Genomic DNA, 23,073 nt, shown 5'->3' on the forward strand with positions numbered 1-23,073 from the left:
ATAACAGTATGATGTAGTTGTCCCGTTACGTCAGCAGAATGCAGTGTTGGCCCATTTAACAACCAACATCAAATTTACACAATCACACAGCAAATGCTTGGAAATATCTCTTCTAGTATTTTCATCCATAATTTGTAAATCAACATTCTAGTTATTTGTAGGTGACTAATCAGATGTAAGCCAACCAATCATGTGTTCTCCTACTTTAACTCTGTTTTAACTCATTTGTAATGTGAAAATTTAACATTTGACATAATGCAAAATAGAAGCATATTTCACTATTCTCAGACTTTAAACTGATTGTATTGATAGATACACTGCATGGATATGAATGGCATAAGCAATACAGAATAAACAGGATGGATTAGACGATGTGAACTGTTGATTTGTAAAAAAAAAAAAAAAAAAAAAAAGATATAATAATAAATTTTAAAAAAGTTTTAAAGTTTTGGATAGGATAGGTGACAGTCGGTCATGATTTTGATATCACCATCCTACTAAAAGCATCCTGTACAGTAAGTCCATGAGTTTGGAGTCATGGTAATTGTGATAAAACACATAAATGTGATGTGTTTGTGTCTCATTAAGCAATACATATCAGGTGTTTTTCTACTGTCTGATGTGTTTGCAACACTTCACATGGCAGACTCCTGTTCTGTCGAGTGCTGGAGTGTGTGTTTCTATGGGAGGAAGAGGTGTAGGTTTCCTCTTCATCATGAGACTGATTATTAAACCTGACAGACTGAAGTAGCACACTCGGTATAGCAAGCTGTACTTTCTCAGCTACACGCTGTGATTTGTTTGCTCAGGATAATCTCTGTTGACTCTCTCATTAAGTCGTCTCCCTATTCTCCCTATTCTTAGAGTCTACGGTGTTTATCTGTCATGAATCATGATGCGTTGAATGATTTTTGTATCTCATCTAATAGAGTGTCTTTATTTAACCTTGACACTTTAACACAGGAAAACACCACACTGCACCTTTTAGCACCAAACCCATAACATTCCATTTGGCAAATTAATAATTGATCCAGTTAAGTAATTAGCGTATACAGGAAAAGCATGTCCAATAACAAAAGTCCAAAGAGCTCTTTGGCAAATGGACATGAAAACCCCCATATAAGATTTATAACAGGTAAAAATAACACAAGCCATGATGAGTCATAATTTATAGTCTGAATTAGCATTGATCTATCTATCTATCTATCTATCTATCTATCTATCTATCTATCTATCTATCTATCTATCTATCTATCTATCTGTCTGTCTGTCTGTCTGTCTGTCTGTCTGTCTGTCTGTCTGTCTGTCTGTCTGTCTGTCTGTCTGTCTGTCTGTCTGTCTGTCTGTCTATCTATCTATCTATCTATCTATCTATCTGTTCATCTGTCTGTCTAAATGCTACATGATCCTAAGAGACAAAGATTCAATGTAAACAATTATTATTGCAACATACAGTTTTTTTATTCGCTTTGGTACTATTTTCACAAGTAAGGTGTACATTTTCAAAACTCTTAGTACAAAAATCCAAACTGATCACACGTGTAACGCAGCTAGTCATTCTTTCAAAACCTGATGTAATCCTTTCAGTCCGTTGCACATGTTTTCAGTCCACATAATCATTATTTCAAACACAAGATTATTGTAATATGTAATGAGAACATTTGGTTTAATCACTGAAACACAACAATATGATCTTCTTTCATTTTAGTACTTTTAACAATCAGTTCATCCAACAGCAAACAATGCAAGATACATGTTTCAAATCGGCCTTAGAAGTGCTGAAATGAATATGCTACAGTACTATAAAAGACAGATTACACAGTTTTACTGTAACATTAGGCAATACACTTACAGTACCCAACATTTACATTATCTATAATTTCCAAATATCAATGTAATCAAGTGAAGGATCAATGAAGACATCCTCTACAATCATTTAGGCAAATTACTGTTTAGTTTTTATTTTTCAGACATAATTGTAACATAGGTATACTTTCTATAATGAAATATAACTAAATGAGAACAAAACATAACATTTAGAGCAGGCATTACAGTACGTAAATTACTGTAATTTGGATCAAGCCTGTCCTGAGCATTTGGCCATAGATTCTCGTCCACATCACAATGAATGTTACAGTATATAGTGGCCAATTGTGGTTACCACTATGTGAAATCAATTAGCTATAACGAGTATTCATCATGTGTGGTTACATGTAATTTACTGTAAATATTCATACAAACACACATTTTATTTCTGTAGTTCTCAAAATCCATATACTGTATATTGCTGAAATGAAAATCTATAGGTTTACCAAATGATTAATTGATTAACCATTAAGATCTGTTGGATTAAATAATAGACAAAAGTATTAAACTGAACAAAAAGAGATGCAAATCAAAAGTTTGATAGTAAGAGCTTTATGAAAGGCAGTTACTGTGAATGAAACAATAATGTAGATGAAACACTTATTTTGTGTTGTGAAAAGGATACTTTGTGATTGTGTCAATTGTACTAACACAGTTGAAAACATGATGAAATGTTTGAAAAAAGTGCACTTTTGATGATCTGTTGTGATATTAGCACTAAAAGTTTTGAAAATGTACACCTTACTTGTGAAAATAGTACCAAAGCGAATGAAAAAAACTGTATAAATGTATGTAAAAAAAAAATTTAAACTCAAAAATGTTAGCCTGGGCAAATAAAAATAAAAATAAGAAATAAAATAAATAAAAATGAATAAAAAACAAAAATAGAAGAATGACAAAAGCACATAAAATTACTAAAACTTAAATCTGAAAATATAATAATAAAAGCAAAATATAAAAAAAATGTGATAATAGTGTGTAAATAATAATAACATTTCACGTGTTTCCCTGCTCAGTGCTCAGCATAATGTCATTATATTACATGTTTTTATTATTTAATCGTACGCCACTGTACCCTGACTCTCAGTGATGATGATGTTGTGTTATCTTTATACTCTGCCAACAGTAATAATAATTATTACAGTTATGAGGGAGTATTTCATTTGACCTTGCCTCATAATACTCCCCTCTCTCAAATGGATTTGTTTGGCATCATTGAAGCTTAATTGCTGTTTGTTTAATAGGTTTCCCTGTAGCAGTCACAATGACACACACCGACTGTCTGGCCATGGGTGTGTGTGTGTGTGTGTGTGTGAGAGAGAGTTTACTTCTTCCTCCAGATTGTTCTGCTTCTCAGGCTTTTGGCAGATGTCTCAGCCAGAATGACTTCCAGTACATTAATTGCCGTCAGAGAATATAATTATGGAGCAAACTAGTTAATACTTAACCCCAGGTCTCAGTCATGACGGAGTATTGCGGTTTTCTCAGGAACTCAGTTTCTGGGTGAATGCAGCACCTCTGTGTTTGCGGCCCAGATCCTAATCCAAGTCACTTTTATTTATATACAGTACATGCCAAATGAGTTACTTTAATGATGTCTTTATATTATACCTCTGGGGTTTAAAGTGATAGTTGAGTAGCTGTTTTGTTCTAAATTTCATTAAAAAGACCTTGATGGTGAGTAATTAATGACAAAATCGTATTTTTGGGGTGAACTATCCCTTTAATTCAGCTATAAGCAGCTCTACACAATACAAATGTCATTATTCCGCTCAATTTAGTTCAAGTACTGTTCTCATCCAGTAGTTTCATTGCATAAAATGCCCCAATTATTCTATTTTAAAGGTTCCCAATTTTTTTTTAGAGTCATCTAAGGTAAGAAAGAAAAAAATTAATTTTCAAATAATATACAGTCCACATCACTTCATTTCTCATAGAGTCTGAAACCGGTCTCTCTAAACCCCTCCTTGACTGAGAGCCTCCTCTGCTCTGATTGGTCGGCCCAGTCTGTCGTGATTGGTCGACCGCTTACAGCGTGTATCAAAAACAAAACCCCTATTACCATATCTGAATTTCAGCTCTTCCTCAGCACTTGATAAACCGTGATACGAACAGTAACAATACTTTTTTCCTGTCTCAGCTACAACTAGTGTTTGAGGACGCTCTGTTTGCGGTCGTCCAATGAAGACCACAGGCTGGCATTATGCAAATCGGTTACTGGAATTGCTGGCGACTCGTTTCATTTCAGAAGACCTGGAATAAAGTGCATATCATACTTTTTTTGGCACATTTCTGTCCTTTTTCAAAACTGACTTGAGCTGAATAATGACATTATTACTGTATATTCTGTCGATAATATTAGTTTCTCCTTTATAGTTGAATTGATATCACTTCATAACTAACTTTTCAACATTCACCCAGTCATTAAACTAAATTGAATCGGAATTCAGGGTTTATTTCTCGCAATTCTGACTTTTTCATCGCAACTGTTTATGATTCATAATTCCGAATATTTTTTCGCAATTGTTAGTTCATAACTCAGAAATCTGACTTTTTTCTCACAATTACAAATGTATTTCTAGTGTTATTTTCAGAATTGTGTGATAAAAACTCGCAATTGTGAGTATAAAAAAAAAATAAGTGAGATTCAATTTTTTTTTTTTTTTTTTTTTTTTGCCATGGCAGAAACACGTTTCCATGGTTTTCAATACTCTAGATGCCATGGACCACCAAATATAAATGTACAAATTCTAGGAATGATGTAATATTTGTTTATTTATTTACTTTTTTATGTTTTTACTCTACTTTTTTGTAAACTTTTACACAGACTCTCTAGCAATGCTTTGTGACCCTCTGATTAAAACTCCTTATCTAAAGTAATGGTTTCCACCCTCCACCAGCTCCCCACAACACTACACTTTTTTTAGCTCATGTACACATCTGAAATCTTTGGGGTCTTTACAAATAAGGTTTGTTTGATATAGACCTCTGATATGAAGAACTTTTTTTTCCACTATAAGAAAAAATGTGCATTGTAAATGTTGAACAGTGGATGTTAAAGGATTTTTATGGAAACACAGATGCCAATAATATGGAAGCTTGTTTCCGCCACTGAATAAAAAAATATAATAAATAATTGTGACATTTTATCTCACAATTCTGACTTTTTTTCTCACAATTCTGACTTTTTTTCTCACAATTGCGAGTTTATATCTCACAATTCGGACTTTATTTCTCAGAATTGCGAGATATAAAGTCAGAATTGTGTGATATAAAGTCGCAATTCTGAGAGAAAAAGACAGAAGTGTGACTTTTTTTCTCACAATTGCGAGTTTACATCTCGCAATTCTGACTTTATAACACATAATTGCGAGTTTATATGTCGAAATTCTGACATCTTTTCTCAGAATTGTGAGATATAAACTCGCAATTGCGACTTATTAGGCCAATTCTAAGGGGGAAAAAAGACTAACTTTTTTCCCCCTCAGAATATTTTAAATCTCACAATTCTGAATTTATATCATGCATTTCTGACTTTATAACTCGCAATTCTGACTTTATATCTCGCAATTCTGACTTCATATCTCACAATTCTGACTTTATATCTCGCAATTCTGACTTCATATCTCGCAATTCTGACTTTATATCTCGCAATTCTGACTTTATATCTCGCACTTGCGACTTTATATCACGCAATTCTGACTTTATATCTCAAAATTCTGACTTTCCATCTCGCAATCACAATTGTGAGAAAAAAAGTCAGAATTGTGAGATAAAAAGTCGCAATTACCTTTATATTTTTTTAATTCAGTGGCGGAAACAAGCTTCCATACAATAAAGAACCTTTAAGATTGAAAAAAAAAAAAAAAACCTAAATTTAATCAACATTGAACTAAATTGACATTATTGTCTTTTTACAGCTGTGATTGTATTCGTTTCATAACTTGAGTTTATTACTGTAAAGATTTGAAACGATCTGCTAAACAACATTCTGCTGAACATCTCCTTTAGCTCGTTCATAACTCCTACAGGTTCAGAACAGATGAATCAGTGAGAAAACTCATCTTTAAGGAGCTTATCTTAAAGTCTCCGTAATTAATTCTAATTAAGTGTTCAGAATTTCAATAGCATTCAGGGTTTACCAAGCGTGAATATGCATGTCTCAGACAGCTTCATCATCTCACTGTCTGAAGTGTAAACATTTCCCATGCATGCTGGGAAGACATTTCAAAGAGAGGACAGGGGGACGAGCTAATCTGAGCATTAACACGTCTTAGCAGAAAGAAGGTGATTATGAATCAGCACCTGTGGACGAGACTTGTTTAACCTGAGTTTCCCTGAGGTTTAGCTCATAGTTCACGGGTTTGCTTTCATGAGATTCGCTTTATAGGTGATATTTAGCATGCGCTTTCATCCGAGGCCACTTGTAGTATGCTAATGTTTGGGACGACCTCTTGGAGCTGAGGTTAAGGGCAGCCGTGGCTGTTATCTCCATTACTCGGGTCTCTAGGTCACTCTAATGATTAACATTGCAACCTTTCCTTTGTTAACAAAAACAAACAATGCTGTCTGCGAGCTGAATAGGGATTTGGACTAAAACGGTTTTGGCAAAGATGCATTATTTGGGAAAAAAGTGATTTCAAAGCACAGCAACTTTCTTCAGAAAGCAATTTATTTAGCGGGGATCTTAAGTAGGTTTTGGTCTTTATCTTATTGTTTTAGATGAGGCAATTTTAATTATTATTACATTTCTGTGCAGCAAAAATATTGGATTTGTGCATGTGAGAAACTTATTTTTTATATCATATTTTATATCACATTTGCATAGTGTAAAAAAGTGCAGTGAAGTTAAAACAGACAAACACTTGCACCGTTTCAGCACGTAACTTTCTTCAAGTGTTATACAAGGCATTTGTTAATTTAGGTCTTGTAATTTATGTCATAGGCTAATTTCTTTTTAGCTTATTAATGATAAAGGACGTAACAGCTTAAAGTCCCTCCTTTAACGTCAGTCAGATTCGTTTTATCATCTGCAGGTGAAAATCATAAGTCACATTTCTTAGTAAAGTAGCAGAACTCATTTTAATCGAACCATGATGCAATTCACCTTTAATCTACACCTTAATCTGTTCAATTAAAACCGTAAGATAATGGATGATGTGGGGATTCATCCGACTGTCTTTCTCTCCATCAGCATGTTTAATGCAGACACACACACTCACATTATAGCCACTTGATGTGGTAAATGCCTCCCTGTTGGAGTGCTGGATTATACGGTTATCACTGCGGTAATCCTCGGGTTTAACCTGCGCTTTGCTCTTACACCTTCCCTCAGGAGTCAGCAGATAATCAGCTGTTTCCTCCACACCAGTTATCCTCCAGCCTGAAGTGCACAATCTGTCACTATACTCATAAACATGGCAGGCACGGAGCAATATGTGTCCTAATTAAGAGAAGAGGTCAGTGATGTAACATACTCCTCATACACTCAGAAGACAAGGTTCCATATAGAACCTTTGAGGGTTCTGTTAGGCTCTTCATTTATAGAACTGTTGAGGGTTCTGTTAGTCTCTTCATGTATAGAACTGTTGAGGGTTCTGTTAGGTGCTTCATGTATAGAACCTTTGAGGGTTCTGTTAGGCGCTTCATTTATAGAACCTTTAAGGGTTCTGTTAGGCGCTTCATGTATAGAACCTTTAAGGGTTCTGTTAGGCGCTTCATGTATAGAACCTTTGAGGGTTCTGTTAGGCGCTTCATTTATAGAACCTTTAAGGGTTCTGTTAGGCGCTTCATGTATAGAACCTTTGAGGGTTCTGTTAGGCGCTTCATGTATAGAACCTTTGAGGGTTCTGTTAGGCGCTTCATTTATAGAACTTTTGAGGGTTCTGTTAGGCGCTTCATTTATAGAACCTTTAAGGGTTCTGTTAGGCGCTTCATGTATAGAACCTTTGAAGGTTCTGTTAGGCGCTTCATTTATAGAACCTTTAAGGGTTCTGTTAGGCGCTTCATGTATAGAACCTTTAAGGGTTCTGTTAGGCGCTTCATGTATAGAACCTTTGAGGGTTCTGTTAGGCGCTTCATTTATAGAACTTTTAAGGGTTCTGTTAGGCGCTTCATTTATACAACCTTTGTGGGTTCTGTTAGGCACTTCATTTATAGAACTGTTGAGGGTTCTGTTGAGGGTTCTGTTAGGCGCTTCATTTATAGAACCTTTGAGGGTTCTGTTAGGAACTTTATTTATAGAACTGTTGAGGGTTCTGTTAGGCGCTTCATGTATAGAACCTTTGAGGGTTCTGTTAGGCGCTTCATTTATAGAACCTTTGAGGGTTCTGTTAGGCGCTTCATGTATAGAACCTTTGAGGGTTCTGTTAGGCGCTTCATGTATAGAACCTTTGAGGGTTCTGTTAGGCGCTTCATTTTTAGAACTTTTGAGGGTTCTGTTAGGCGCTTCATTTATAGAACCTTTAAGGGTTCTGTTAGGCGCTTCATGTATAGAACCTTTGAGGGTTCTGTTAGGCGCTTCATGTATAGAACCTTTGAGGGTTCTGTTAGGCTCTTCATGTATAGAACCTTTAAGGGTTCTGTTAGGCGCTTCATGTATAGAACCTTTGAGGGTTCTGTTAGGCGCTTCATTTATAGAACTTTTAAGGGTTCTGTTAGGCGCTTCATTTATACAACCTTTGTGGGTTCTGTTAGGCACTTCATTTATAGAACTGTTGAGGGTTCTGTTGAGGGTTCTGTTAGGCGCTTCATTTATAGAACCTTTGAGGGTTCTGTTAGGAACTTTATTTATAGAACTGTTGAGGGTTCTGTTAGGCGCTTCATGTATAGAACCTTTGAGGGTTCTGTTAGGCGCTTCATTTATAGAACCTTTGAGGGTTCTGTTAGGCGCTTCATTTATAGAACTGTTGAGGGTTCTGTTAGGCGCTTCATTTTTAGAACTTTTGAGGGTTCTGTTAGGCGCTTCATTTATAGAACCTTTGAGGGTTCTGTTAAGCACTTCATTTATAGAACTGTTGAGGGTTCTGTTAGGCGCTTCATTTTTAGAACTTTTGAGGGTTCTGTTAGGCGCTTCATGTATAGAACCTTTGAGGGTTCTGTTAGGCACTTCATTTATAGAACTGTTGAGGGTTCTGTTAGGCGCTTCATTTTTAGAACTTTTGAGGGTTCTGTTAGGCGCTTCATTTATAGAACCTTTGAGGGTTCTGTTAGGCGCTTCATTTATAGAACCTTTGAGGGTTCTGTTAGGCGCTTCATTTATAGAACTGTTGAGGGTTCTGTTAGGCGCTTCATTTTTAGAACTTTTGAGGGTTCTGTTAGGCGCTTCATTTATAGAACCTTTGAGGGTTCTGTTAGGCGCTTCATTTATATAGAGCCTTTAAGGTTTCTGTTAGGCACTTCATATATAGAACCTTTGAAGGTTCTGTTAGGCGCTTCATTTTATAGAACTGGTGAGGGTTCTGTTAGGTGCTTCATTTATATAGAGCCTTTAAGGGTTCTGTTAGGCACTTCATATATAGAACCTTTAAGGGTTCTGTTAGGCGCTTCATTTATAGAACTGTTGAGGGTTCTGTTAGGTGCTTCATATATAGAGCCTTTTAGGGTTCTGTCACACTCACTCACTCACTCACTCACTCACTCACTCACTCACTCACTCACTCACTCACTCCTTAACCACCAATAAACCCAACGCATTCTCACCCCAAGGCGTCACCTTTGACCATGCTTCAATATTTGACGTTTTAGGCGCCCTTTAGCGTCACTTACATGACGCGATCCTACGGCGTCATCTAACTGACGCTAAAGGAAAGCGTCAGTTAGAGGACGCGGTTAGGTTTAGGTGTGGGGTGGGGGTAGGGTACACGCGATCCTAGGGCGTCATCTAACTGACGCTAAAGGGCGCCTAAAGCGTCAGATATTGAAGCATGTCCAAATGCTTCCCAAGGCGTCAGTTAGGTGACGCCTTGGGAGTGAGAATGGGCTGATAAACCATATATCACATTTTTAATGATTTTTTGAAGTCTCATAGTATGTGTTGAGGTAGTAGCCTATATTATTATTTTTTTTTTTGCAAGACTGATATTCTTTCGATTTTGTGTGATACATATTAGGAAAAACTCCATTGCTGTCCACTGGTTTCTTTTCTCAGTTTGAAATCAAATTAATTCCAAGTCATTTTCAAGCAGTTTGAGATGTTTTACCTTGAAACCCCACTGGATTTTCTCATAAATAGTCTGAGTCATACCTGGGTCTTTTAATCAGCAATTTCTATTTAGTTTTTTTAAATGCACGTTACAGTGGGTATTAATGCAGAAAAATTGTGAAATAGGAGGAGAACCTGAGTTTAGACCTTTGATATTGACAGCATATTGGTTGTAAAACTACATGAAAGTGGTCCAAATCGTATGCAAAAATCTGATATGTGTTTTTGCTGTTTGCTGCTGTGAGGGACCAAGCTGGCAGGCATGAGGAGTCAAAAAATATATTTTCAAAATTATAAGTTTTTATTTCCAAAACAAACAAAAAAAAATTACTATTTCACAAAAACAGAAAGTTCTGGGCCCATAAAAGAGGTCAACTAAACAGAACTTAGCTCAGGTAACATAGGTTGAACAGAACAAAACAGACCTAGCTAAACTGAGACATGGGGAAACTGATCAGGCCATTCTGACACAAAAAAAGATAGACAAACACATAATATATAAACAAACCACAATAATTACAACACATGTCAAACCAACGCTACCGCATATGAACTAAGGATAAAGCAATCAAATAAATCATAACAAAGTATAAATAGCAAAGAAAAACAACAAAAGTCAAAAAACACTCTGCCACCCCCATGAAATGGGAATACATGGTACAGTCCAATTAGCCATTCCCCTACTTAAACAGCTGAGAGTCAGTTGCAAACCCTGCTTTTGCCTGTCGACCAGCCAAAGATCACCATCAGCAACTCTCCAGGTAACTCAAAAAGAAAAGGTATTAACTTAAAGATAATGAACTAAGTTGACAAAGTTAATTAAATGTGTGCACCCAAACGGAAAACCAAGTCAAATAACTAATAAAACTGTTTTTAAAACTAAAGTATGTCTTTGTCTCCACTGTCCAGTTATTTATTTTGTGCAATATGTAATGTGTTAAAAACAAATGAAAGTCACCAAAGTGAGATGTGGCTGCTAGTGCGGCCATCACAGCTGCAGAAAGATGCGGCCTATGATATTCTCATATTCCTGCAATGCAAATATGCTTTTTTTCCTCTCTCATTTATTCATCATAAATGCCTCTGTTTTGATAACTCACTATTTGTGGTATCATTTCCGTCTATGGCAGAAGCACAAATAGTTGGTTGCATCAAATGCATAGTTTTAGGGCTTTGTTCCGATCACTAACCCGAACAGCTGTAGCTTCGCCTTTATAAGAAAATGAGAGTAACAGAAGGACGGAGAAATCTCCAGCCGAGCTCTGCGGCTTTTGATGATGTCTCTGTGCTCTTCACTCGTCTATAAAGTCGCTGAATCATCTTTATGTTCCAGTGAGGCTGATGCAGCTCCAGCGCTGCGGGATTCAGCAGAGGTTATTATAGTTTGATTTATTCTGAGAACTGAGACGCTCTGCATGTACAGCAGTAAAACGAGACACCAGAAGCATCTAATTAGCCAGAGCCAGCGTCAATTAGCACACACATTAACAGGACCTTTGATAAAACAATGTTTGTTGGCTCGCGGATGTCATGTCTATTATATTCTTCTCCATTGAATCGTCTTGAATGGATGGATGCTCATGCATTGATTATTAACGGGCTAGACTAATAACAGTGATTACAGTTTTTCTCAGTCGTTTTGGTACATTTCTCGAATCATCCTCGACATTTGTACAACAGTAAGTGCATTTCTCAAAACTATTCGTACAAAACACATATTTCCAGTTTCTCAAAATCCTCAGTTCATCTCTCAAAAGTAAATATCTGTGACAGTGAAGTGCTTGTGTTATTGTGTACGGATCAAATCGCTTAGTCATGTTGTCAGTATAACAGTGTATTCTGGAGATGTAAACTATGGATCAAGTTTTGATGACAGTTATTGTAAATTGTAGGTTACACACCTTAGTGTGTGTGGGAGTTTGATTGCAAGAGACAAGATTTACATTTACGCTTTTACTGTTTGTTCTGTAATTTGTTGACAGATTATTGCGATACAAAAAGGTAAAGACAGCACTGCATAGCACAAACAAAAACAAAAGTATGGAAATGTATAGAAATATGCTTGATTATGACAACTTGTTCAACCATTTTGCATGTAAAGACTAAACTAATGCCTAAGAGACTATTCAACAGAGACCCATTTTGATCAACATGACACAAGCGATTATGGATGTACCAAAACATTTGCAACTTGTTCAAAGAAATGAGGAACTGTTTTTTTGATGCACAAGTGACTGATGATGTTTTGAGGATTTCAAATCTGATCTGAGAAATGTAGAAAAGCGACTGAGAAAAACTGCTATAATTATTGATGTAAAATAGTCGTTTTGTAAAATAACAGTTGTATAATTATTTAAAATAAATATTGTAAATATTGTTTCTGATCAAATTATGACATTTTAATTATTTTTGATTATTTGATTAAAAATTATTATTATTTCTATTTTAAATGAAACGCATCCATAGATGAATTGTTCCCATTAAGATCAATATAATTTATAAGTTTTTAGTCATTTTAATTATGTTTTTGACATTTAAAAAAAGAAATATATTTTTTTAATCATTTTTTTAATTAATTTCTATTTCAGTTTTAGTTTTTTAGAACATCTAAATTAAACTAGATGAGTACAGTTTGTGAAAAGAGATAGATATAGATTATTACTTACTTAACTTACTGAACCTGAAATATTCCTTCACGCTAGTTTGTCTTATTCTTTACAAAAATATTATCACATATTCCTGTTTCATGTAGAGATCAATCTGAGAGTCTCCTGAATATGAAACTGTAGAGGAAGTGATGTGGATGACTGGATGTGATTGACTTTCATATGCAGAGACCAGCTCAAGTGTGTTGAGATAAGTGAGTGAGTGTGTCATGCGTGTGTCAGTGATGCACCGGCAGAGACTGAAGGATCTGCAGAATGCACTCTTAGAAGAAAAGGTTCTATATAGAACCTTAAAAGGTTCTATCAGCGCTACATATTTGGAACCCCTAAAAGGTTCTATACACTCTTAAAAAAGGGTTCCTCTGGGTTCTATATAGAACCCTGGGGTTCCATACTTGGCCAATAGAACCTTTTTTACCACAAAAAAAAGGTTCTATATAGAACCATTTTGGAGTTCCATATATAAAGCGGGGGATGGAACCATTTCTGGTTCTAAATAGAACCATTTCTTCTAAGAGTGTAGGGTAAAAGAGCTTTCTTGTTATAGTATAGGGTGAGTGATTGATGCTCCTCGTTCCCGTTATCCTGCACTGCAGACATCAGCATTGTCATCATGTATAGATCGGGAATCCTGAATGCATTATTCATGAGGTTCTCCCTCCTCAACACTTATTCTGTCTATAAGCCCATTTACAATACCATGTAAAAGTGAGATTCACGGTACGTTTTTTTTTTTATGTTTCTGAAAGAAGTCTCTTCTGTTCACCAAGGCTGCATTTATTTGATCAAAAATACAGGAAATTTGTGAAATAATATTACAATTTTAAATAACTGTTTTCTATTTGAATATATTATATAATGTAATTTATTCCTGTGATCAAAGCTGTATTTTCAGCATCATTACTCCAGTCTTCAGTGTCACATGATCCTTCATAAATCACTCTAATATGATGATTTGATGCTCAAAAAACATTTCTGATTATTATCTATGCTAAAAACAGTTGTGCTGCTTCATATTTAAATGGAAATATTTAATCATTTAAAGCATTTAATTGAAATAGAAATGTTTTGAAACATTATAAACATCACTTTTTTTTATCAACTTAATGCACCCTTGCTGAATACAATTATTCATTTATTTAACACAAAAATGTTTTAATCATTTTAAGTATTAAAAATATCTCAGAGGCTTATTAATTCAGTGGGATTTGCTCAAATCTGTGTCCTCTGAGATCGTGCCTGGTTCTGTTCTTATATGTAGAAGATCAATGAGACTGTTCAAAGAGAAGCATCCACAAAGATGTAACTTTGAAATATACTTTATAATTATGTATTCAAGGGTGCCGCTGCAGAAATGCTCGTCTCCTTTGAGGAACTGGAACCAAGGACATGTTTTCTAGGAACTCTAGTATCAGCAAATGGTGAGTTCTGATATGGAGAACATATTTTTTAATCTCATTTGATTGGTTAATTAGTGGCGTTTGCTGTTTGCTAAGATAAGCATTATTGCTATTACTCAAGAAGACAACATTATGATGTATGTATTTGAAATGCATATCATTTTTGCGTGTGGATACTGGCATTTCTGTAGGATTGTATATTGTGTGTATACACTAAAAAATTCTGGGTTGTTTCAACCCAACTTTTGGGCAAATATGGACAAACCCAGCCGCTGGATAACATTTTTAAATAAAAATTTTGGTTTGACCCAAAATTGGGTTAAAACAACCATTTTTTAGAGTGTATGCAAATAAGATGCACATTTTGCATTGAACACCTGCACTACATTTGCCATACATGCAGTATAATGCAGAAAGCATGACATTCTGTGTCCCATAATTCAATACAAAGTTGGCCTTCCATTTCCATTGTGATGAATAAAGAATTATCTTCACTGTAAAAATGCTGGGTTGTTTTAACCCAATTTTGGGTCAAATATGGACAAACCCAGCCATTGGGTTACATTTTTTAATTACATTTTTAACCCAACGGTTTGTCCGTATTTGACCCCAAATTGGGTTAAAACAACCCCGCATTTCTTTTTTAGAGTTGACAACACAATACTATAAGAAGTTTTTACACAAACCTGAAGTTACTCACTGAAATAGTTGCACATTTGAAAAATTTATCTTGAAATGCATGAAATTGCATTCCGTTTCACATAGTATTTTTCAAGAGTAGATATATGTATATACAGTACTGTGCAGAAGTCTTAGCCACACTAGTATTCTCACCTCAAATAAATGGTTTTAACCCAGTTATTTATATATTTTGTTGTAGTGTCTCAGTTGGAAATATCAGTTTACATTTCCAGACATTAATTGTGCCATTAATTGTAATAATCCAGTGAAATTTTTGAATTCACAAGGATTCTGACACCATCCAAAAAAAAATCACTGGATTATTACAATTAATGGCACAATTAATGTCTGGAAATGTAAACTGATATTTCCAACTGAGACACTACAACAAAATATATAAATAACTGGCTTAAAACCATTTATTTGAGGTGAGAATACTAGTGTGCCTAAGACTTCTGCACAGTACTATATATAGGCAGATATATACTAATATTTCATTATGAACGCAACTTTAGTGTTACTCACGCTTGTTTGGGTCTTCATGGAAGTGTTGGCTTGCCTATTAAAAGTTTGTCAGTATGATTCATTGCTAATATTACATATTGACAACAAACCTGCTGATATTTCACTTAGGATTGTCCAGCAAGTGTGTGTTGTAAAAGCAGGTGTTAAATTGTGCTGTTTGTGTCATGTGTTATCGACAACCAGTGACGAGTGACTTCACATTCAGATCGATGCGTTGCATTAAACGTGTTTGTGACACTGTAGTGAAAGACAACATCACACACACCTCCCTATGACGCTTTTTAGACTGCAAACATCATTAATGGACAATCTGAAGCACTTAATTGTTAACATGACGCATTGTAACGGATAGCACTTCATTTATAAGCACAGCTTGTATTGACTGAAAAGACAGACTATACAGCCATTAGCCATTCTCTCATAGTTTCGCTTCAGTAATCCCTGCAGATATTGCTGGATTATCACAGCGCTTCTTTTATGATAATGCTCGTCTTCGTTGTTTCTTATTGACACGTCAAAGAATAAGCCAAATGTGTTCAACATGAACTTGTATTGCATAGACTAGAGAGACATTTTCAGTTGATGTTAGAAGAGATTGAACACTTTTGTTAATGAGTCTGGTCAATAGAAAATGGGAAGCTCAATAAGATGAGGTCAATTTGCGTCACTCGGCTAGTTTTTTATGTGTGAGCTGGTCTTTTACCTCCTAAAGTGATGAATAATTCTTCAAAATGAACTCATTATGTAAACGAGTGAGTGTGTAATCAGATGCTTCAGACCTGCCACCCAATAACTGACTTAGAATCAGAGTATTTTGGGAGTTAGAGCTGTAGGTAGAATAAATGTTTAATAATACAATATAATATTATGTATTTTAATGTATAGGTTAAATAAAATGTATTTATTTTTTTACATTTTCTTGGATGGTATGTAAATAATAAATTGCACTCTTAGAAGAAATGGTTCTATTTAGAACCAGAAATGGTTCCATCCCCCGCTTCATATATGGAACTCCAAAATGGTTCTATATAGAACCATTTTTTTTTGTAAAAGGTTCTATTGACCAAGTATGGAATTTATTTATTTTATTTCATTACTATATATATGTGTAGGTCAAGGGTTAGGGAATGAGAAGTGTTTACAAAAATTATTATGTCTATGGAAAGTCCACATAAAAAAATGAAAATACAATGTGTGTGTGAATATGTCCTATTAAAACCTTTTCATGCACACCTTTTAAAGTGCTTATGTTCTTTTAATAATTTTTCATTAATGAAACAACTCCAGTGAAAAAGGATTTTAAGACTTTAATGCTTTAATCTGAGCTTCCAGCATTCTGCCTTCACAAAGAATTACCCACCACATTTAAATCAATGCACTTTCCACTTTAGGGCAATGATTTGATTTGTTCATGCTCTCAGCAGTGCTGTTCTGCAACCAGAGGTGATGTTTTGCAATCTCAAAACAAGTCTTTATGGCTCAAATATTCATAGATGAGAAATACAACAAAGAATAGCAGACCGATTCTCTAGAAATCCCAGACTTCACTTTAATTTCCACACTTGTTTGTGTATTAGCCGTGCATGTTTCAAGAGGCCAATCCTAATGGAAATGCATCTGTTGTCTCTTTCTGAGTCACAATGGCTGTAAAAGCGCTCTCTCCCGGACCTTTATAACCATTTTATGGGTTACTGAGATTCACAGAGCCAAAGACTTCGATGCAAAGTACAAAATGTCTTTTTTCAGGACATTTTCTTTTGTTAAAATCAGTCCACTATCTAAAATGAATGTAAAATACCATTTGCAAAACATTAGGGCTGTCTATTTTATTTTGGATGCGATTAATCGCATCCAAAATAAAAGTTTGTGTTTACATAATTTATGTGGGTGCACTGTGTATAATTATTTTGTAAATATATAAATACACACACATGCATATTTAAGAAAAATGTAATTTATATGTAAAATATTTATATTTTTATACAATATAAATTATATATAAATCTATATACAGTATATACATGAAAATATTTCTTAAATATATACAAGCATGTGTGTGTATTTATATATATATACAATTATTATACACAGTGCACCCACATTATGTACACACAAACTTTTATTTTGGATGCGATTAATCGTTTGACAGCCCTACAATACATTTTATTTCAATAATTTGTTGTAAAGGTTTGAATCAAGAAATTCAATGAGACATTTAATTAGTATCCACTGAATTGATTGGAATTGAAAGGTCAGTCAGATTGTATTGTTCTATGAATAATTTTATTTCTCATATGAATATGTTGATACTTTAAGAGCTATGAAAGAGCTTGGCTTTACTTTGAGTTGAAATGTTCCTTATTGTGCTCCAGTCGGCGATGTGGGAAAATCAGTTTTCCGTTGACTTGAATTGATATCTGTCTTAGTTCAAGTCTGTACGGCTATAAACTTCCACAGAAAGTTGTGAAAGCTGGATTAAACAATCCAATTTACAGATAATATGGTATCTCCTCTCAATAAATAGTCCTGGAATTACTTTAGTCTAATTCTAATTTGCTCATATAGAGAAAGTGCGTTGTGAAGCTTTTGTTTGCAGCGCTGCAGTCTGGGAAACATAAGCTCTGCCTATCTAAACAGCATTTTACAGCATCGCACGCAAACTCGGATGCATAATTACACTGCCTTAGGGACTTTCTTATGGACAAATCCCAAAGTGGCATAAAATAACACATTCATTTTCACATAATGTGAGATTGTTGCATCTCCTCTCTTCCCAGTCTGTGCCGCTCTGGGGTGTGTTTCCCGAAAGCATCGTTAGCCAACTACGGTCGCGAGTTCTGCCGTAATCGATTACGATTGTAATCTGCTCGATTGTAAAGTTCTCTGAATCCTGACTAAATGAGCTTTTGTAAAGTTGTAAAACCGTATAGAGATATATTACTTGCCAGAAGAAGTTTGATTCTGATTGAAATGAATTACTATTGAACATTTCCAGAACCATCAATCTTTTAGGTTCACCTGCTATCATGGTCTAGACTTATATGTTTTACGGACTCAGTTGTATGATGGATGCTGATAGTACTTTTCAACTGAAGTCTTTGCATCAGGAGGAGAAACGTCTGAGAAACACTCAGTGAAGTCTCCATTTGATCTGATTGGAGAAATATCTTTAAAATTAATCTCCTTTATTAATTTTCTTTCGTCCAGACTACAAATGCCCCAAACCACGAGAGATTCAATCTACAGTCTAATGATTGAATTTAAGCAAACGAGTGCACAAAAATGTTAATATAATTGCTCAGTCGTGGCACATTATACTATTTAACAATCTCAATATAATGAGTTATGAAAGCATGTTTGTTAGTAATTATTTTTAACACCTGATCAATGTGTGGAATAGCAGATGAACTCTTACGAGACATCTGTTTTCTTCATCTCGTTAAGTCAGTGTTATGGATGCTGTCTTGAAATGTGTTGCACAGCTGATTAATGCTGCCGTTTTCATGCTGAACGTATTGTGCAAACACATCAATAACGACAGTAATACTTACATCAGTCCAAGGGTTATTATAGATAAGGACATAATTCACTGACTGAAGGTCCATTGGCAGGGTCATTGCCATTTCTGATGGCATTAATAAACCATAATGATCCTTTTCTCACACTAGTGACCAATGAGATGCAGTTAAAATGCATTTATTTCCAGTATGGCGAGACATTACTGTAAAATGACAGTTCAAGGCTGCAGTTTTAGCGATTCGATTCCTCTATATTTTACTGCTGGTTTCCTTGCATTTAAGGTGTCCATTATTTAACATGTTCTCCTGTTGATTGATGCCTTTAAGATAGTTTGGCTTTATAACATCAAATCACATTTATTACTCTATTTCCCTGCTGTTTCCTGAAATGAAAGCACTGTATAGGTCTCAGATGTGAAATAGTGACCAGTCCTGTGAGGCATTACAACAGTAAATCACACAAAAGCTCATTATATGGGTGAAGGGAGTTATGGTGCATTGAGTCACCAAATTATTCATTTGGATCAATGAAATTGTATATGATCACAACATCTTTAATGCTAGCATGCAAAACCTGTCAAGAAGTTAACTTCCCCTCCCTCTTGGAGCATCTTTTCTCTGATGATGTGTTTACTGGCGTGTGGGCGGGGCAACCTGTCACTCACATGATCGACCAATAGCAAACCGCAACCAATTGTCAAATCAATTGTATATATACACACACACACACACACTTTTTCATTCTATTTGTCTTTGATTTTATGGTAAAATGTGATTTGCACTTGTTTTAATGAGATTCAGCCCGTGAACTTTCATCTGAAGAGATCCAGGTGGAAGAACATCCCCTTAATACGCTTTATTTTAATGTTTTCGTCACTGCAGGAAAAAGGGCACATTCTGTCCGTTCCCAGGCATTGGATGAGCCTCGAGTGTGAGCAGCCGTGAGGAAGAGGGCCGTTGGCATGCTAAAGGCAAAACATGTCAGGTGCCAACATAGCCAGACATTATGGAATAAATCATTCCACTGCGTCCCAACTGACTTCAGCAGAGCTGATGACCTTCCAAGATCTGATCCCCCTCTAGAAAGCAGAGCAGCGGATCGAGCTTTCAGATCAGTGTTCCTCTGCAGAAAGCAGGCGCTCGGGGTTGAGCTGGTTCACTGCGGGTCGTCCCTCAGCCAGATGCTGTAAAACTATGGAGTAAAATGTGATCTATCTATCTATCTATCTATCTATCTATCTATCTATCTATCTATCTATCTATCTATCTATCTATCTATCTATCTATCTATCTATCTATCTATCTATCTATCTATCTATCTATCTATCTATCTATCTATCTATCTATCTATCTATCTATCTATCTATCTATCTATCTATCTATCTATCTATCTATCTATCTATCTATCTATCTATCTATCTATCTGCCTGTCTGCCTGTCTGCCTGTCTGTCTGTCTGTCTGTCTGTCTGTCTGTCTGTCTGTCTGTCTGTCTGTCTGTCTGTCTATCTACAGTATCTATCTACTTTTGTCAGTATACATTTAATTACCAGTAATCTGTAAGTTATGAAGCTGTCAGAGATAGGGTTGGGTATCGTTTGAATTTGAACGATTCTGATTCCGATTCCGATTCCTTGTTTCGATTCCGGTTCCTAACGATTCTCGATTCCGATTCTTTTAAGAGGCAGGGTCAAAAAAGTTTAGCTAACCTTGCAAAAGGTTTTTCTGAAGGAAATAATCTTTTCTAAAGGAAATACTCCTTCTGTCACAAATTTTGCATTTTGCCGAGATTTTGTTATTTTTAGAAAAGTGAAGCCACACTTTGGACCGCCGACATAAGCTACTCATGTTCGACTCGCACGATTATGCCAACACTTCCGGTAGACGCTTCTTCTTTGGTGTTGTTCAGCGGTTTCTTCTTCCGGTCGACGGACTATGAATATCGAAGCTAGGAACCGAAATTTTAACTTTTGAACGATTCCGGGAAAAACGAAAAGTTAGTCCCGGTTTCAATCGATTCTCGATACCCAACCCTAGTCAGAGAGAGGTGTTTGTAATTCTCTAAAAACAGATTAATTCTGCTTCATTAGTGCAATCATCAGTTCCACTGTTGCTCAGTGATTTGTTCTACATACGAAGAGTTCAGATGCAAAAGCCTCTAAGTGCCATTTGAAATTTTCTTCTTTAATGATGATTTTTATCAAACTTGTATATTTAAGTTCAGTAATTTCACTTAAATAACAATTAATAGGTAATTATCATTGCCATTTAAGTGAAATCACTGAACTTAAATATACAGACTTGATAAAAATGATCATTCTAGAAGAAAATTTCAAATGGCACTTAGAGGCTTTTGCATCTGAACTCTATTAATGAAATCTCAAGTCATGTGATTTCTTGTAGTAGAGGTTTGCTGTTACTTTTATAAGCGATGCTAGATTTCCACTTGGCAAATGATAAAACATTAGAAAGAAAATCCCACAGACTTGACGATGAGCAACCCCAAAGAACACCCTAGCAACCACATAGAAATCACGGAGAACACCCTAGCAACCACAGAGGAATCACTGAGAACACCCTAGCAACCACACAGCAGTGCCCTGGATTCTAGAAGCTGGTGAGTTTTGCACACATTTTCATTGAAGCAAATGATTGTCATGCTTTTGCTGCTTGATGTTTTGTGCCTCACAAGTGGGTTCCCGTCTTGAATTATACATTTAATCTAAAAGTATCATTGATTAGGCAGTTTACCATAATCATCTGTTTGTTCCCATAGCTGTCCCCGAGGTGAAATTATAAACCACTGTCCACGAGAGCCGCTCTACAGATACTGTTTCTGAGAGGAAGAACACATACAGTACATTTATGTATGTTTTCATGCATTATGGATGACAATGTGAATCTATCTATCTATCTATCTATCTATCTATCTATCTATCTATCTATCTATCTATCTATCTATCTATCTATCTATCTATCTATCTATCTATCTATCTATCTATCTATCTATCTATCTATCTGTCTATCTGTCTGTCTGTCTGTCTGTCTGTCTGTCTGTCTGTCTGTCTGTCTATCTGTCTATCTGTCTATATCATTCTAACATTCTATTGTTTGTTCTACCGTTCTGTCAATCTATCATTCTTTCTATCATTCTAACGTGCCATCCATCCATCCATCCATCCATCCATCCAACATTTTATCGTTCTATCCATCCACCCATCCATCCTACATTTTATCGTTCTATATCTATCCATCCATCCATCCATCCATCCATCCATCCATCCATCCATCCATCCATCCATCCATCCATCCAACATTTTATCGTTCTATCCATCCATCCAACATTTTATCGTTCTATCCATCCACACATCCATCCTACATTTTATCGTTCTATACATCCATCCATCCATCCAACATTTTATCGTTCTATCCACCCATCCATCCATCCAACATTTTATTGTTCCATCCATCCATCCATCCATCCATCCAACATTTTGTCGTTCTATCCATCCATCCACCCATCCATCCAACATTTTATTGTTCTATCCATCCATCCAACATTTTGTCGTTCTATCCATCCATCCATCCAACATTTTGTTGTTCTATCCATCCATCCATCCATCCAACATTTTATCGTTCTATCCATCCATCCATCCAACATTTTATCGTTCTATCCATCCACACATCCATCCTACATTTTATCGTTCTATACATCCATCCATCCATCCAACATTTTATCGTTCTATCCACCCATCCATCCATCCAACATTTTATTGTTCCATCCATCCATCCATCCATCCATCCATCCATCCATCCATCCATCCATCCATCCAACATTTTGTCGTTCTATCCATCCATCCACCCATCCATCCAACATTTTATTGTTCTATCCATCCATCCAACATTTTGTCGTTCTATCCATCCATCCATCCATCCAACATTTTGTTGTTCTATCCATCCATCCATCCATCCAACATTTTATCATTCTATCCATCCATCCATCCAACATTTTGTTGTTCTATCCATCCATCCATCCATCCATCCAACATTTTGTTGTTCTATCCATCCATCCATCCATCCATCCATCCAACATTTTATCGTTCTATCCATCCATCCATCCATCCAACATTTTATCGTTCTATCCATCCATCCATCCAACATTTTATCGTTCTATCCATCCACCATCCATCCATCCATCCTACATTTTATCGTTCTA

This window comes from Pimephales promelas, chromosome 11 (assembly GCF_988280905.1).
Source record: "Pimephales promelas chromosome 11, fPimPro1.hap1.1, whole genome shotgun sequence".
Lineage (NCBI taxonomy): Eukaryota > Metazoa > Chordata > Actinopteri > Cypriniformes > Leuciscidae > Pimephales > Pimephales promelas.